A 17,295-nucleotide genomic window follows, 5' to 3' on the forward strand; every position below is an offset into this window, starting at 1 on the left:
CCAGGGTACACAGAATTACCTTCTGCTGCCAGTCTGCCACCAGCTATTACGTCAAACAATAGCTGCACACATAATTACTCCTCCATTCCTCCTGCTGCTGCTGCTGTCTGTCTGTGTTTCCCACCGCCAGGGTACACAGATTTACCTTCTGCTGCCACTCTGCCACCAGCTATTACGTCAAAAAATAGCTATATCTGTGTAATTGGTTGTAAAAACAAAACAAAAAAAAACAAAAAAAAAAAAAAGGTTTAATTTTTCTGAGGTGCCCGGGTTGAAAACTGTGTTGTCCCAGTTGTGTATTGGACACGATGTGGGCTGCACGACCGCTGTCTGGGACCTCCTGTTGTGTTCATTTACGGCCTGGTATCACCGCTAGGTACCAGGGCTATTATGTCACGCTGCCTACCTGCTGCCACACTCACACTACTCCTCCATTCCTCCTGCTGCTGCTGTCTGTCTGTGTTTCCCACTGCCAGGGTACACAGAATTACCTTCTGCTGCCAGTCTGTCACCAGCTATTACGTCAAACAATAGCTGCACACATAATTACTCCTCCATTCCTCCTGCTGCTGCTGCTGTCTGTCTGTGTTTCCCACCGCCAGGGTACACAGATTTACCTTCTGCTGCCACTCTGCCACCAGCTATTACGTCAAAAAATAGCTATATCTGTGTAATTGGTTGTAAAAACAAAACAAAAAAAACCAAAAAAAAAAAAAAGGTTTAATTTTTCTGAGGTGCCCGGGTTGAAAACTGTGTTGTCCCAGTTGTGTATTGGACACGATGTGGGCTGCACGACCGCTGTCTGGGACCTCCTGTTGTGTTCATTTACGGCCTGGTATCACCGCTAGGTACCAGGGCTATTATGTCACGCTGCCTACCTGCTGCCACACTCACACTACTCCTCCATTCCTCCTGCTGCTGCTGTCTGTCTGTGTTTCCCACTGCCAGGGTACACAGAATTACCTTCTGCTGCCAGTCTGCCACCAGCTATTACGTCAAACAATAGCTGCACACATAATTACTCCTCCATTCCTCCTGCTGCTGCTGCTGTCTGTCTGTGTTTCCCACCGCCAGGGTACACAGATTTACCTTCTGCTGCCACTCTGCCACCAGCTATTACGTCAAAAAATAGCTATATCTGTGTAATTGGTTGTAAAAACAAAACAAAAAAAACCAAAAAAAAAAAAAAAGGTTTAATTTTTCTGAGGTGCCCGGGTTGAAAACTGTGTTGTCCCAGTTGTGTATTGGACACGATGTGGGCTGCACGACCGCTGTCTGGGACCTCCTGTTGTGTTCATTTACGGCCTGGTATCACCGCTAGGTACCAGGGCTATTATGTCACGCTGCCTACCTGCTGCCACACTCACACTACTCCTCCATTCCTCCTGCTGATGCTGCTGTCTGTCTGTGTTTCCCACTGCCAGGGTACACAGAATTAGCTTCTGCTGCCACTCTGCCACCAGCTATTACGTCAAACAATAGCTGCTCACATTACTCCTCCATTCCTCCTGCTGCTGCTGTCTGTCTGTGTTTCCCACTGCCAGGGTACACAGAATTACCTTCTGCTGCCAGTCTGCCACCAGCTATTACGTCAAACAATAGCTGCACACATAATTACTCCTCCATTCCTCCTGCTGCTGCTGCTGTCTGTCTGTGTTTCCCACTGCCAGGGTACACAGATTTACCTTCTGCTGCCACTCTGCCACCAGCTATTACGTCAAAAAATAGCTATATCTGTGTAATTTGTTGTAAAAACAAAACAAAAAAAACCAACAAAAAAAAAAGGTTTAATTTTTCTGAGGTGCCCGGGTTGAAAACTGTGTTGTCCCAGTTGTGTATTGAACACAATGTGGGCTGCACGACCGCTGTCTGGGACCTCCTGCCTGCTGTGTTTATTTACAGCCCTGGTATCACCGCTAGGTACCAGGGCTATTATGTCACGCTGCCTGCCTCATTGACTGCCTGCTGCCACACACTGATCCTCCTCCTCCTGCTGCTGAATTTACCTCCTGCTGTCTGTGTGTTTCCACTGCCAGGGAGCACATACAATGGCGCTTCCAACATGCGTGCGCCACCAGCTATTTGTTACGCTCAAAAATAGCTGCATTTCTTTAAAAAAAAAAATTTGAAAAGAGAAATAAGTGAAGAAGAAGACGATATAGAAGAAGATGAAGAAGATGAAGAAGAAGAAGAAGAAGAAGAAGAAGAAGAAGAAGAAGAAGAAGAAGAAGGAGAAGAAGATGAAGATGAAGAAGAAGAAGATGAAGAAGATGAAGAAGATGAAGAAGATGAAGATGAAGAAGATGAAGAAGAAGAAGATGAAGAAGAAGAAGATGAAGAAGAAGAAGATGAAGATGATGAAGAAGAAGAAGATGAAGAAGATGAAGATGAAGAAGATGAAGAAGATGAAGAAGAAGAAGATGATGAAGAAGAAGAAGAAGATGATGAAGAAGAAGAAGAAGATGAAGAAGAAGAAGATGAAGATGAAGAAGAAGAAGAAGATGAAGAAGATGAAGAAGATGAAGAAGATGAAGAAGTAGATGAAGAAGATGAAGAAGAAGAAGATGAAGAAGAAGAAGAAGATGAAGAAGATGAAGATGAAGAAGATGAAGAAGAAGAAGATGAAGAAGATGAAGAAGAAGAAGATGAAGAAGATGAAGAAGATGAAAGAGAAGATGAAGAAGATGAAGAAGAAGATGAAGAAGATGAAGAAGATGAAGAAAAAGAAGATGATGAAGAAGAAGATGATGATGAAGAAGATGAAGAAGATGAAGAAGAAGACAATATAAAAGAAGAAGAAGATATAGAAGAAGATATAGAAGAAGAAGATATAGAAGAAGAAGATATAGAAGAAGAAGAAGAAGAAGATATAGAAGATAAAGAAGAAGTATATACAGTACTGAACAAATTTCTGGACACAACTTCTCTTTTCAACTTTTTTTTTTAAAGGAACATCCCCACATAATCACTTGCTGTTGTTACTTGGAAAAAAAGAGGTTTCTTGCATCATTCACCCTCAAGACAAGTGTTGGAAGCTATTTAAGGCCATTTCGAATAGTCAGCTCGAATAATGAGCTCGAATACCGACTCGAATAGTGAGCTCGAATTCCGAGGTCGAATCGAATAGTAAAAATTATTCGACTCGAATATTCGACTGACCTCGAATAATTTACTATTCGAATTCGACCTAACTCGAATTTTGAAAAGGGGTATTTGAGCACCACTACCTACAAGGAAGACTTCAAAATAAATTGAACTTGATGCATCAACAGTATTCTTCAGAAACGGTCAAATATGCAATACATGAACAATTGAAAGAGAAGATCCAATACTCCAGAATAAAAGGACAGTCTAATATTTGTTTGTATTCCAAGAGACATGAAAATATAATAAATGATAATACGATATGTTCAGCAAGGAACTATCGTAAATCTGCACACAGCTCTGCATAGTGAATGACAACTGTACTAAATTGCAACCCGACTGATAAGGAGAGCAATACAAAGATCTCTTTGAAAATACAACTTGGAGATGACCGTTGTTACTCATCCTTTTCAAGTTTCAAGAAAGTATCCTGGGACAAATGAAATTGCCCTATGATTGATTCTAGCATACAAGTTATTGACTGATGGTGGAAAAGGAAGATGCACCATACCAAGAGGAACACCCGCTACAAGACTTTAAGAGCAAGAATAAACTCAAATGTCAATACCTAATCCGTATATATACAAGAGAATTATTGAAGAAACTAAAAGAGTGAAATGCCTTCAAATGCCATGATATGCAAAGACTGTCGTATTCACTAGACTTAAAGATGCAAGATGACTAGCCATAGTCAACAAAAAAAATATAGAGTTAAATGTAGAGATGGACCGAACCTCTGATTTTAGGTTCGCGAACCGGGTTCGCGAACTTCCGCGAAAGATTCAGTTTGCGGAAAAGTTCGCGAACCGCAATGGATTTCAATGGGGAGGCAAACTTTGAAAAATAGAAAAAATTATGCTGGCCACAAAAGTGATGGAAAAGATGTTTCAAGGTGTCTAAAACCTGGAGGGGGGCATGGCGGAGTGGAATACATGCCAAAAGTCCCGGGGAAAAATCTGGATGTGACGCAAAGCAGCGTTTTAAGGGCAGAAATCACATTGAATGCTAAATTGCAGGCCTAACGTGCTTTAAAACATCTTGCATGTGTATACATCAATCAGGGAGTGTAATTAGAGTACTGCTTCACACTGACACACCAAACTCACTGTGTAACGCACCGCAAATAGCTGTTTGTTGTGTGTTGTGACGGCCGTGCTGGACTACTGCGCAACATGGCGAGATTGCTCTTCCTCAGTCACTCAGTGATGTCAGGTAACGTATGACTTCCTTCTCAACTTTCCATGGCACTGTTAAAAAGCTTACGTTTTGTTTTTAAATTACATTTTCTACTTGCTTTGTACTTGTTCAGTACCGCTACAATGAGAATCCTATGGAGGCGGGCAAGTCTGACATTGTGACCCCGGGTAAAGGCCGGGGAATGAGGGATGGAATCCGGTGTGGAGCCTGAGCAACGCTACACATCCAAGGAGGGCAGCAAGCAGGCATGCACGCCCACCCCGAGGTAGTGACCAAAAATAACAATACAGGAGGAAGACTTTGAAGCCCTGCTGTGTATTTGAAATGAATGTACTTTAAATCCTTTAATGAGAACCAGTTATGGCGGGCAAAGATGACACCACATTCCTTTCACGAGAATCATATGGAGGCGGGCAAGTCTGCCATTTGTGACCTCGGGTAATGGCCGGAGAATGAGGGATAGAATCCGGTGTGGAGCCTGAGCAACGGCTACCACTGCACATCCAAGGAGGGCAGCAGGCAGGCATGCAATACAGGACTTTGAGGCCCTAATTGTAATGAATCAACTTTAAATCCTTTAACGGGAATCCGTTATGGAGGGCAAGTCTGCCATTGTCACCGCTGGGAATGAAGGTTGGATTCCGGTCCGAAGTGGGAGCCTGCTGAGACCCATGCTGTAGCTGCCCTGACCGTGCTTTGCAGACCAGGCCTCTGTGGTCAGATGGACCCTTGAGCCAGCGGAAGACAAACCAAGTCGAAAGCATTTGCCAAAAATGTTTTACGGAGGGCAATTTTTGTTGGCATTTTTTTAAATTGTTTGAAAATGTAGATGGTTGTATTTTTAAATTGTTTGAAACTTTAGATGGTTGTATTTTTAAATTGTTTGAAACTGTATCCATTCAAGTGCACGTTATGCACTGACTGCCAGGTATAATGTGCAGTCACAGATGCAGTGATAGGTATGCAGTGACTGCAAACAGCCGTTTGTGTAGTGACGGCCGTGCTGGACTGGTGCGCACCATGACGAGAGTGCAGGTGATGGTGGCTTTTCAGCCCATATGCTCGCCCGGCTGATGTAGCTGAATGACAGAACAGTGACTGTCCAGCTGATCAAATTTGGTCTGACCACAATGAAACAACGACCTTATTATCTTTGGTGTGCCACCCCCACCCGAGACACTCATATAGCCGGCGGTCATTGCTTCATTGTGATACGCAAGCCCCTTCACCGCGGCAAGGTAATAATCACGAAGGGGGATGGGCACATGTACATGCCTTTTGTTTTTTGTTGCAGCCGCCTGCAGTTCAGCCATAAAAATTAGGCAGGCATGTGCATGCCCAAGAAAAATTAGTATAGCGGCCGCTGCTAGCAGCGGCCTTAAAAATTCTGGAATCTGCCTAGAGTCCTGGACCCTGGTGGTGGTGGCGGAGAAGGCAGTCAAACGACCTGCAGGCAGAGATGCTGTCTGTGGGGACTGACTTAGTCTTCGGTCGTGCAATAGCCCTCAGGGATCCATGCCTCGTTCATTTTGATAAAGGTCAGGTACTGAACACTGTCATGACTTAGGCGACTTCTCTTCTCAGTGACAATGCCTCCAGCTGCACTGAAGGTCCTTTCTGACAGGACGCTTGCGGCAGGGCAAGAGAGAAGTTGTATGGCAAATTGGGACAGCTCTGGCCACAGGTCAAGCATGCACAACCAGTAGAGCAAGGGTTCATCCTCGCTGCTCGCAGGTGAGGTGGGTTAACTAAACACAGGTACTAGTAGTAGGTAAATGCAGTACTGGGTAGGTAGTACAATGTGCAGCTCCCTGTCACACACACAGGTGTCACTGAATGTGCTGCTGAATGCTGGTGGGCTGCTGGCAGTGGTACACACACATTATGAATTAGCAATGCTGTCTAAGCAACACAAGTGTATCACACACACAGGTAGTAGTCACTGAATGTGCTGCTGCTGCTGGCAGTGCCAGTGGGACACACAGTATGAATTAGCAATGCTGTCTAAACAACACAAGTGTATCACACACACAGGTAGTAGTCACTGAATGTGCTGCTGGTGCTGGCAGTGAGACACACAGTATGAATTAGCAATGCTGTCTAAACACCACAAGTGTCAGTTTCAAACACAGAAAAAAAAATTGATCACAGCAGGATGAGCTCTGAAAAGAGCTTTTCTGGGGCGCTATTATAGCAATAAGATTCAGCTAAGCAAGCTAAGAAGGCAAGAGCCTGACTAATCTGTCCCTAGGAGAACAAGTCTGCAGCAGCTGTCCCTATTCTGTCTCTTCTAGCAGGCACATGAGTGAGGCTAATGGCCGCCGGAGCCTGCCTTATATTTGGGGGGGGGTGGGGCTCCAGGGCTTAGCGTAGCCTGATTGGCTACAATGCGCCTCCTGACTGTGATGCAGAGGGTCAAAGTTGACCCACATAGTGCATTATGGGGCGAATCGAACTTCCAAGAAAGTAAATGATTGGTGCGGAGAACTACTTTAATCAGAGAGAAAATCTACACATGACATATCCAGGATCAAGTGTGTAACTACATTAAATATTGCCATGAGAAGAGACTGTGCTTAACCACTTGCCGACCGCCCATAGCCAATTGGCGGTGGCAAAGTGGCACGCCCAGGACCGCGTAACGCCAATTGGCGTCTGGTCCTGGGACACTAGAATGCACGCGCATCCGCCGGCAATAGGCACCACTCACCCGCGTCATCTACCCGCCGGCCGTTCGGAAGCGCCGGCGGGTTGTTAACCCCTGATCTGCCGCATGGAAAGCGTATAATACGCCTTGTAATGTATACAAAGCGGATTATACAGGCTGCCTCCTGCCCTGGTGGTCCCAGTGATCAAGGGACCACCAGGGCAGGTTACAGCCACCCAAGTCAGCACACAAGCACACTGATTCTGCCCCCCCTGCCCCCTGGTCGCCCACAGCACCCATCAGACCCCCCTCTGACCACCCCCCCAGACCCCTGTTTGCACCCTATCAACCCCCTAATCACCCATCAATCACTCCCTGTCACTATCTGTCAACACTATTTTTTAGATTAGGTCCTAAACTGCCCCCTGGAGGCTCCTGGTCACCCCCCACACCCTAAGATCCCCCCCAGACCCCCCCCCCCTTCTCTGTGTACTGTATACATCTATTCTCCCCTGTAATCACCCACTGATCACCTGTCAATCACCCATCAATCACCCCCTGTCACCACCTGTCACTGCCACCCATCAGATCAGACCCTAACCTGCCCCTTGTGGGCACCTGATCACCCGCCCACACCCTCAGATTGCCCGCAGACCCACCCTCAGATCACCTCCGAAAGTGCATTGTTTACATCTGCTCTCCCCTCTAATCACCCACTGATCACCCATCAATCTCCCATCCAACACCCGTCACCACCTGTCACTGCTACCAATCAGATCAGACCCTAATCTGCCCCTTACGGGCACCCAATCACCCACCCAAACCGTCAAATAGCCCCCCAGACTCCCTCTGATCAACTCGCCAGTGCATTGCTTGCATATATTCTCCCCTGTAATCACCTACTGATCACCTATCAATCACCCCATCACCCCCTGTCACCACCTGGTCACTGCTACCCATCAGCTCAGACCCTAATCTGCCCCTTGCGGGCACCCAATCACCCGCCTACACCCTCAGATAGCCCCCAGACCCCCTCTGATCACCTCCCCAGTGCATTATTTACAACTGTTCTCCCCTCTAATCACCCATCAATCACCCCCTGTCACCACCTGTCACTGCTACCCATCATACCCATCAGATCAGACCCTCATCTGCCCCTTGCGGGCACCCAATGACCCGCCCACACCCTCAGATTGCCCTCAGACCCCCTTCCGATCATCTCTCCAGTGCATTGCTTGCATCTATTCCCCCTTCTATTCACACCCTGAGACACCCATCAATCACCTCCTGTCACCCCCTAGAACTCCTATCCATCAGATCAGGCCCTAATCTGCCCCCTGTGGGCTTCTGATCACCCGGCCAAACCCTCACCCGCCCCACCGCAGTGACAGAAATTTTTTTTCTGATCACTGCTGGTACGACTTAATTGTGGCTGAGACCAACAATTATGCCACACAATACGCAACCGCCAATCCAAGAAGCTACTATGCCCAGCCTTTTTGGTGGAAGCCACTCCAAGTTTCCGAACATAACATTTTTTTGGGGCCTTCTCCTTAACATGGGTCTAGTCAAAAAGAATGTATTGCGGTCTTATTGGTCTACGCACCCAATACATCACATGCCCATGTTCTCTGCTGCCATGTCCAGGTCACGATTTGAGAACATCCTGCGCTTCCTGCACTTCAGTGCCAATACAACCTGTCATCTAAGAGGCCACCCTGCTTATGACCGGTTCCACAAAATTCTGCCCCTCATAGACCACCTGTCATCAAAATTTGCAGATGCTTATACCTCCGAACAGTCATTTTGAGGTATTTGGTTTCCAGACTACTCCTCACGATTTTGGGCCCCTAAAATGCCAGGTCAATATAGGAACCCCACAAGTGACCCCATTTTAGAAAGAAGACACCCCAAGGTATTCCGTTAGGTGTATGATGAGTTCATAGAAGATTTTATTTTTTGTCAAAAGTTAGTTACTCACCATACACCTAACGGAATACCTTGGGGTTTCTTCTTTCTAAAATGGGGTCACTTGTGGGGTTCCTATACTGCCCTGGCATTTTAGGGGCCCTAAACTGTGAGGAGTAGTCTAGAAACCAAATGTCTCAAAATTACCTGTGAATAGGACGTTGGGCCCCTTAGCGCGCCATGCTGCAAAAAAGTGTCACACATGTGGAATCGCCGGAGAAGTAGTATAATGTGTTTTGGGGTGTATTTTTACACATACCCATGCTGGGTGGGAGAAATATCTCTGTAAATAGACAACTGTGTGTAAAAAAAATTAAAAAAATTGTAATTTACAGAGATATTTCTACCACCCAGCATGGGTATGTGTAAAAATACGCAAACAAGGATAAGGTACGGGATATCATAAACCTCTTTTTAGGCCTGTCTCACCCATAGAAGATACCAATTCCAAAAAGAGAAGTAAGGGGAGCACTAGGCTAGTTACAAAAGTTGTATTGCTTTTGTAACTAGCCTAGTGCTCCCCGTACTTCTCTTTTTGGAATGTGTAAAAATACACCCCAAAACACATTATACTACTTCCAGGGCCGGCCCGCCCATGAGGCGGGGTGAGGCGGGTTCCTCAGGCGGCAGGAAGTGGAGGGGCGGCACCAGATGAAGTGGCCTGTGATAGCGGGGGGAGCCAGAGCCACGGTGAGGGCAGCCCGACCTCTCCCTCCCTCTCCCTCAGTCTCCTGGGGCCGCCCTCCATGCTCCCCCCTCGGACTGCAGGCAGCAGAGTTAGCGCGCAGGGAAGCGCTGCCTGCTGTACACAGCTGTTACTCACCTCCCTGGATCCAATCGCCGCTCCCGCCCTGCTGGTCTCCTCTCTGCAATGTAGCCGCTGATACATTACACGCAGCTGCTTCCTGTGTAAACAGGACGCAGCGTGTGTGTAATGTATCAGCGGCTACATTGCAGAGAAAAGACCAGCAGGGCGGGAGCGGCGATCGGATCCAGGGAGGTGAGTAACAGCTGTGTACAGCAGCGCTTCCCTGCGCGCTAACTCTGCTGCCTGCAGCCCGAGGGGGGAGCATGGAGAGCGGCCCGGGGAGAGGGAGGGAGAGGTCGGGCTGCCCTCACCGCGGCTCCGGCTCCCCCCTCCACCATTATGAGGGGGCACCTACCTACTTAACCTATACTGGGCAAGCTACCTATCTATCCTATACTGGGGGGCACCTACCTAATCTAACCTGTTTTGGGGGCAGCTACCTATCTATCCTATACTGGGGGGAACCTACCTAATCTAACCTGTACTGGGGGCAGCTACCTATCTATCCTATACTGGGGGGCACCTACCTAATCTAACCTATACTGGGGGCCAGCTACCTATCTATCCTATACTGGGGGGCAGCTACCTATCTAACCTATACTGGGGGGCACCTACCTATCTAACCTATACTGGGGGCACCTACCTATCTAACCTATACTGGGGGGCAGCTACCTATCTAACCTATGCTGGGGGGCAGCTACCTATCTATCCTATATTGGGGGCACCTACCTAATCTATCCTATACTGGGGGCCAGCTACCTATCTATCCTATACTGGGGGGCAGCTACCTATCTAACCTATACTGGGGGCAGCTACCTATCTAACCTATGCTGGGGGGCAGCTACCTATCTATCCTATATTGGGGGCACCTACCTAATCTAACCTATACTGGGGGCCAGCTACCTATCTATCCTATACTGGGGGGCAGCTACCTATCTAACCTATACTGGGGGGCAGCTACCTATCTAACCTATACTGGGGGGCAGCTACCTATCTAACCTATACTGGGGGGCAGCTACCTATCTAACCTATGCTGGGGGGCAGCTACCTATCTATCCTATACTGGGGGGCAGCTACCTATCTAACCTATACTGGGGGGGGCAGCTACCTATCTAACCTATACTGGGGGGCAGCTACCTATCTAACCTATGCTGGGGGGCAGCTACCTGTCTAACCTATGCTGGGGGCAGCTACCTATCTAATCTATACTGGGGACACCTACCTAATCTAACCTGTACTGGGGGCTCCTACCTAATCTAACCTATACTGAAGGGCAGCGACCTAATCTAACCTATACTGGGGGGAAGCTACCTATCTAACCTATACTGGGGGCACTTATCTAACCTGTATTGGGGGCACCTACCTACCTAGCTAGCCTATACAGGTGGCAACTATACTGGCTACCTATACTGGGGGCACCTACCTAACTAACCTATACTGGGGGTACCTACCTATCTAACCTATGCTGGGGGCAACTATACTGGCTACCTATATTGAAGGCACCTACCTAGCTAACCTGTACTGGGGGCACCTACTTATCTAACTTATACCGGGGGGTGGGGGGGTGCCTGCCTATCTAACATACTGGGGGCAACTATACTGGCTACCTATACTGGAGGCAACTACCTGGCTAACCTATACTGGGGGCAACTTTACTGGCTCACCCATGCCTGGCCATGGGACCTATAGCTGGCTACCTATACCGGGGGGGGGCGCAATTTTTACACCCTCGCCCTGGGTGCATTTTAGCCTAGAAACTGCACTGTTGCCGCCGGCCTCCGAGTCCGACGACTCCGAGCTCTGCGGCCTCTCCTGTCTCCTCCAAGGCTGCACGCTGGTGACGCTGCCTAGTGCCTGAGCCTGCTGATTTGATGATGATTTTGCTGCCGCCCGCTCTGCTGCCCTGGCTGCGGCTGATTGTCACGGTCAGTCACTGAGCAGCGAGCGCCGCCGACATGACCGTGACGATGATGATGATCTGGCTGGGTGCCGCCGGCCGCCGCTCACTGGCCCAGCGCGAGATCCCTCAGATCCGAGATGGAGCATGCCCGCCGCAGACCGCAGCCGTCTGTCCCCTGCCAGTGCAGGATGCATGCTGGATGCGGATGCCCGCCCTTCGCCGCCGCCAGACCCGGAGGGAGACCCAATCCCCGGTGAGTCAGTCATTCACTTTGCAGCGTCACTCAGGCTTTCCTTCACGGACACGAAATTTGTTAGGTACTTGTCCCTCCCACTGTCGAAGAAGTCTTTCCTCCATTGGAGGGCCTGGTGATGCGCTGATCCCACTTTCTGGGGGGGCTCAGCGCATCTCTGAGCTGAGGCCATTCAGAGGCCTGGTGATGCGCTGATCCCACTTTTTTTTTTTTCTTTTTTTTTTGCGCAATTCTCAATTTTACTGGTAGCGCGCCCAGGCTATGCATATGCATAGGTAGAATTTAGTTAGTGTTAGGTCCCCTCCCATGGAGGAAAGACTTCTTCGACAGTGGGAGGGACAAGTACCTAACAAATTGCAAATTGTTAGCGGAAACTAACATCCTCCAAGTGGTAGACAGGTCATGTGTATGCTCATTGTGTATTTGAATCCCATGAGTGGGGTGTGCACTTTTTTGCAGGTAAGCACTCATCTGTTTTTAAGTAGCGCTGTTCATTTCTTTGCTATGTTTGATTGATTTATTTCTGGTCAGCTGCTCCCACTTAATAGTTTTCCTTTGGTGTATATGCAGAGCCTCTGTTTGGGTTCAAGGTGCGTTTGCAGTTTCTGGGGGGGCTCAGCGCATCTCTGAGCTGAGGCCATTCAGAGGCGGCCTGGTGATGCGCTGATCCCACTTTTTTTTTTTGCGCAATTCTCAATTTTACTGGTAGCGCGCCCAGGCTATGCATATGCATAGGTAGAATTTAGTTAGTGTTAGGTCCCCTCCCATGGAGGAAAGACTTCTTCGACAGTGGGAGGGACAAGTACCTAACAAATTGCAAATTGTTAGCGGAAACTAACATCCTCCAAGTGGTAGACAGGTCATGTGTATGCTCATTGTGTATTTGAATCCCATGAGTGGGGTGTGCACTTTTTTGCAGGTAAGCACTCATCTGTTTTTAAGTAGCGCTGTTCATTTCTTTGCTATGTTTGATTGATTTATTTCTGGTCAGCTGCTCCCACTTAATAGTTTTCCTTTGGTGTATATGCAGAGCCTCTGTTTGGGTTCAAGGTGCGTTTGCAGTTTCTGGGGGGGCTCAGCGCATCTCTGAGCTGAGGCCATTCAGAGGCGGCCTGGTGATGCGCTGATCCCACTTTTTTTTTTTTGCGCAATTCTCAATTTTACTGGTAGCGCGCCCAGGCTATGCATATGCATAGGTAGAATTTAGTTAGTGTTAGGTCCCCTCCCATGGAGGAAAGACTTCTTCGACAGTGGGAGGGACAAGTACCTAACAAATTGCAAATTGTTAGCGGAAACTAACATCCTCCAAGTGGTAGACAGGTCATGTGTATGCTCATTGTGTATTTGAATCCCATGAGTGGGGTGTGCACTTTTTTGCAGGTAAGCACTCATCTGTTTTTAAGTAGCGCTGTTCATTTCTTTGCTATGTTTGATTGATTTATTTCTGGTCAGCTGCTCCCACTTAATAGTTTTCCTTTGGTGTATATGCAGAGCCTCTGTTTGGGTTCAAGGTGCGTTTGCAGTTTCTGGGGGGGCTCAGCGCATCTCTGAGCTGAGGCCATTCAGAGGCGGCCTGGTGATGCGCTGATCCCACTTTTTTTTTTTTGCGCAATTCTCAATTTTACTGGTAGCGCGCCCAGGCTATGCATATGCATAGGTAGAATTTAGTTAGTGTTAGGTCCCCTCCCATGGAGGAAAGACTTCTTCGACAGTGGGAGGGACAAGTACCTAACAAATTGCAAATTGTTAGCGGAAACTAACATCCTCCAAGTGGTAGACAGGTCATGTGTATGCTCATTGTGTATTTGAATCCCATGAGTGGGGTGTGCACTTTTTTGCAGGTAAGCACTCATCTGTTTTTAAGTAGCGCTGTTCATTTCTTTGCTATGTTTGATTGATTTATTTCTGGTCAGCTGCTCCCACTTAATAGTTTTCCTTTGGTGTATATGCAGAGCCTCTGTTTGGGTTCAAGGTGCGTTTGCAGTTTCTGGGGGGGCTCAGCGCATCTCTGAGCTGAGGCCATTCAGAGGCGGCCTGGTGATGCGCTGATCCCACTTTTTTTTTTTGCGCAATTCTCAATTTTACTGGTAGCGCGCCCAGGCTATGCATATGCATAGGTAGAATTTAGTTAGTGTTAGGTCCCCTCCCATGGAGGAAAGACTTCTTCGACAGTGGGAGGGACAAGTACCTAACAAATTGCAAATTGTTAGCGGAAACTAACATCCTCCAAGTGGTAGACAGGTCATGTGTATGCTCATTGTGTATTTGAATCCCATGAGTGGGGTGTGCACTTTTTTGCAGGTAAGCACTCATCTGTTTTTAAGTAGCGCTGTTCATTTCTTTGCTATGTTTGATTGATTTATTTCTGGTCAGCTGCTCCCACTTAATAGTTTTCCTTTGGTGTATATGCAGAGCCTCTGTTTGGGTTCAAGGTGCGTTTGCAGTTTCTGGGGGGGCTCAGCGCATCTCTGAGCTGAGGCCATTCAGAGGCGGCCTGGTGATGCGCTGATCCCACTTTTTTTTTGCGCAATTCTCAATTTTACTGGTAGCGCGCCCAGGCTATGCATATGCATAGGTAGAATTTAGTTAGTGTTTGGTCCCCTCCCATGGAGGAAAGACTTCTTCGACAGTGGGAGGGACAAGTACCTAACAAATTGCAAATTGTTAGTGAAACTAACATCCTCCAAGTGGTAGACAGGTCATGTGTATGCTCATTGTGTATTTGAATCCCATGAGTGGGGTGTGCACTTTTTTGCAGGTAAGCACTCATCTGTTTTTAAGTAGCGCTGTTCATTTCTTTGCTATGTTTGATTGATTTATTTCTGGTCAGCTGCTCCCACTTAATAGTTTTCCTTTGGTGTATATGCAGAGCCTCTGTTTGGGTTCAAGGTGCGTTTGCAGTTTCTGGGGGGGCTCAGCGCATCTCTGAGCTGAGGCCATTCAGAGGCGGCCTGGTGATGCGCTGATCCCACTTTTTTTGCGCAATTCTCAATTTTACTGGTAGCGCGCCCAGGCTATGCATATGCATAGGTAGAATTTAGTTAGTGTTAGGTCCCCTCCCATGGAGGAAAGACTTCTTCGACAGTGGGAGGGACAAGTACCTAACAAATTGCAAATTGTTAGTGAAACTAACATCCTCCAAGTGGTAGACAGGTCATGTGTATGCTCATTGTGTATTTGAATCCCATGAGTGGGGTGTGCACTTTTTTGCAGGTAAGCACTCATCTGTTTTTAAGTAGCGCTGTTCATTTCTTTGCTATGTTTGATTGATTTATTTCTGGTCAGCTGCTCCCACTTAATAGTTTTCCTTTGGTGTATATGCAGAGCCTCTGTTTGGGTTCAAGGTGCGTTTGCAGTTTCTGGGGGGGCTCAGCGCATCTCTGAGCTGAGGCCATTCAGAGGCGGCCTGGTGATGCGCTGATCCCACTTTTTTTGCGCAATTCTCAATTTTACTGGTAGCGCGCCCAGGCTATGCATATGCATAGGTAGAATTTAGTTAGTGTTAGGTCCCCTCCCATGGAGGAAAGACTTCTTCGACAGTGGGAGGGACAAGTACCTAACAAATTGCAAATTGTTAGTGAAACTAACATCCTCCAAGTGGTAGACAGGTCATGTGTATGCTCATTGTGTATTTGAATCCCATGAGTGGGGTGTGCACTTTTTTGCAGGTAAGCACTCATCTGTTTTTAAGTAGCGCTGTTCATTTCTTTGCTATGTTTGATTGATTTATTTCTGGTCAGCTGCTCCCACTTAATAGTTTTCCTTTGGTGTATATGCAGAGCCTCTGTTTGGGTTCAAGGTGCGTTTGCAGTTTCTGGGGGGGCTCAGCGCATCTCTGAGCTGAGGCCATTCAGAGGCGGCCTGGTGATGCGCTGATCCCACTTTTTTTGCGCAATTCTCAATTTTACTGGTAGCGCGCCCAGGCTATGCATATGCATAGGTAGAATTTAGTTAGTGTTAGGTCCCCTCCCATGGAGGAAAGACTTCTTCGACAGTGGGAGGGACAAGTACCTAACAAATTGCAAATTGTTAGTGAAACTAACATCCTCCAAGTGGTAGACAGGTCATGTGTATGCTCATTGTGTATTTGAATCCCATGAGTGGGGTGTGCACTTTTTTGCAGGTAAGCACTCATCTGTTTTTAAGTAGCGCTGTTCATTTCTTTGCTATGTTTGATTGATTTATTTCTGGTCAGCTGCTCCCACTTAATAGTTTTCCTTTGGTGTATATGCAGAGCCTCTGTTTGGGTTCAAGGTGCGTTTGCAGTTTCTGGGGGGGCTCAGCGCATCTCTGAGCTGAGGCCATTCAGAGGCGGCCTGGTGATGCGCTGATCCCACTTTTTTTGCGCAATTCTCAATTTTACTGGTAGCGCGCCCAGGCTATGCATATGCATAGGTAGAATTTAGTTAGTGTTAGGTCCCCTCCCATGGAGGAAAGACTTCTTCGACAGTGGGAGGGACAAGTACCTAACAAATTGCAAATTGTTAGTGAAACTAACATCCTCCAAGTGGTAGACAGGTCATGTGTATGCTCATTGTGTATTTGAATCCCATGAGTGGGGTGTGCACTTTTTTGCAGGTAAGCACTCATCTGTTTTTAAGTAGCGCTGTTCATTTCTTTGCTATGTTTGATTGATTTATTTCTGGTCAGCTGCTCCCACTTAATAGTTTTCCTTTGGTGTATATGCAGAGCCTCTGTTTGGGTTCAAGGTGCGTTTGCAGTTTCTGGGGGGGCTCAGCGCATCTCTGAGCTGAGGCCATTCAGAGGCGGCCTGGTGATGCGCTGATCCCACTTTTTTTGCGCAATTCTCAATTTTACGGGTAGCGCGCCCAGGCTATGCATATGCATAGGTAGAATTTAGTTAGTGTTAGGTCCCCTCCCATGGAGGAAAGACTTCTTCGACAGTGGGAGGGACAAGTACCTAACAAATTGCAAATTGTTAGTGAAACTAACATCCTCCAAGTGGTAGACAGGTCATGTGTATGCTCATTGTGTATTTGAATCCCATGAGTGGGGTGTGCACTTTTTTGCAGGTAAGCACTCATCTGTTTTTAAGTAGCGCTGTTCATTTCTTTGCTATGTTTGATTGATTTATTTCTGGTCAGCTGCTCCCACTTAATAGTTTTCCTTTGGTGTATATGCAGAGCCTCTGTTTGGGTTCAAGGTGCGTTTGCAGTTTCTGGGGGGGCTCAGCGCATCTCTGAGCTGAGGCCATTCAGAGGCGGCCTGGTGATGCGCTGATCCCACTTTTTTTGCGCAATTCTCAATTTTACTGGTAGCGCGCCCAGGCTATGCATATGCATAGGTAGAATTTAGTTAGTGTTAGGTCCCCTCCCATGGAGGAAAGACTTCTTCGACAGTGGGAGGGACAAGTACCT

This window comes from Hyperolius riggenbachi, chromosome 10, assembly GCF_040937935.1.
Source record: "Hyperolius riggenbachi isolate aHypRig1 chromosome 10, aHypRig1.pri, whole genome shotgun sequence".
NCBI classification, from domain to species: Eukaryota; Metazoa; Chordata; class Amphibia; order Anura; family Hyperoliidae; genus Hyperolius; species Hyperolius riggenbachi.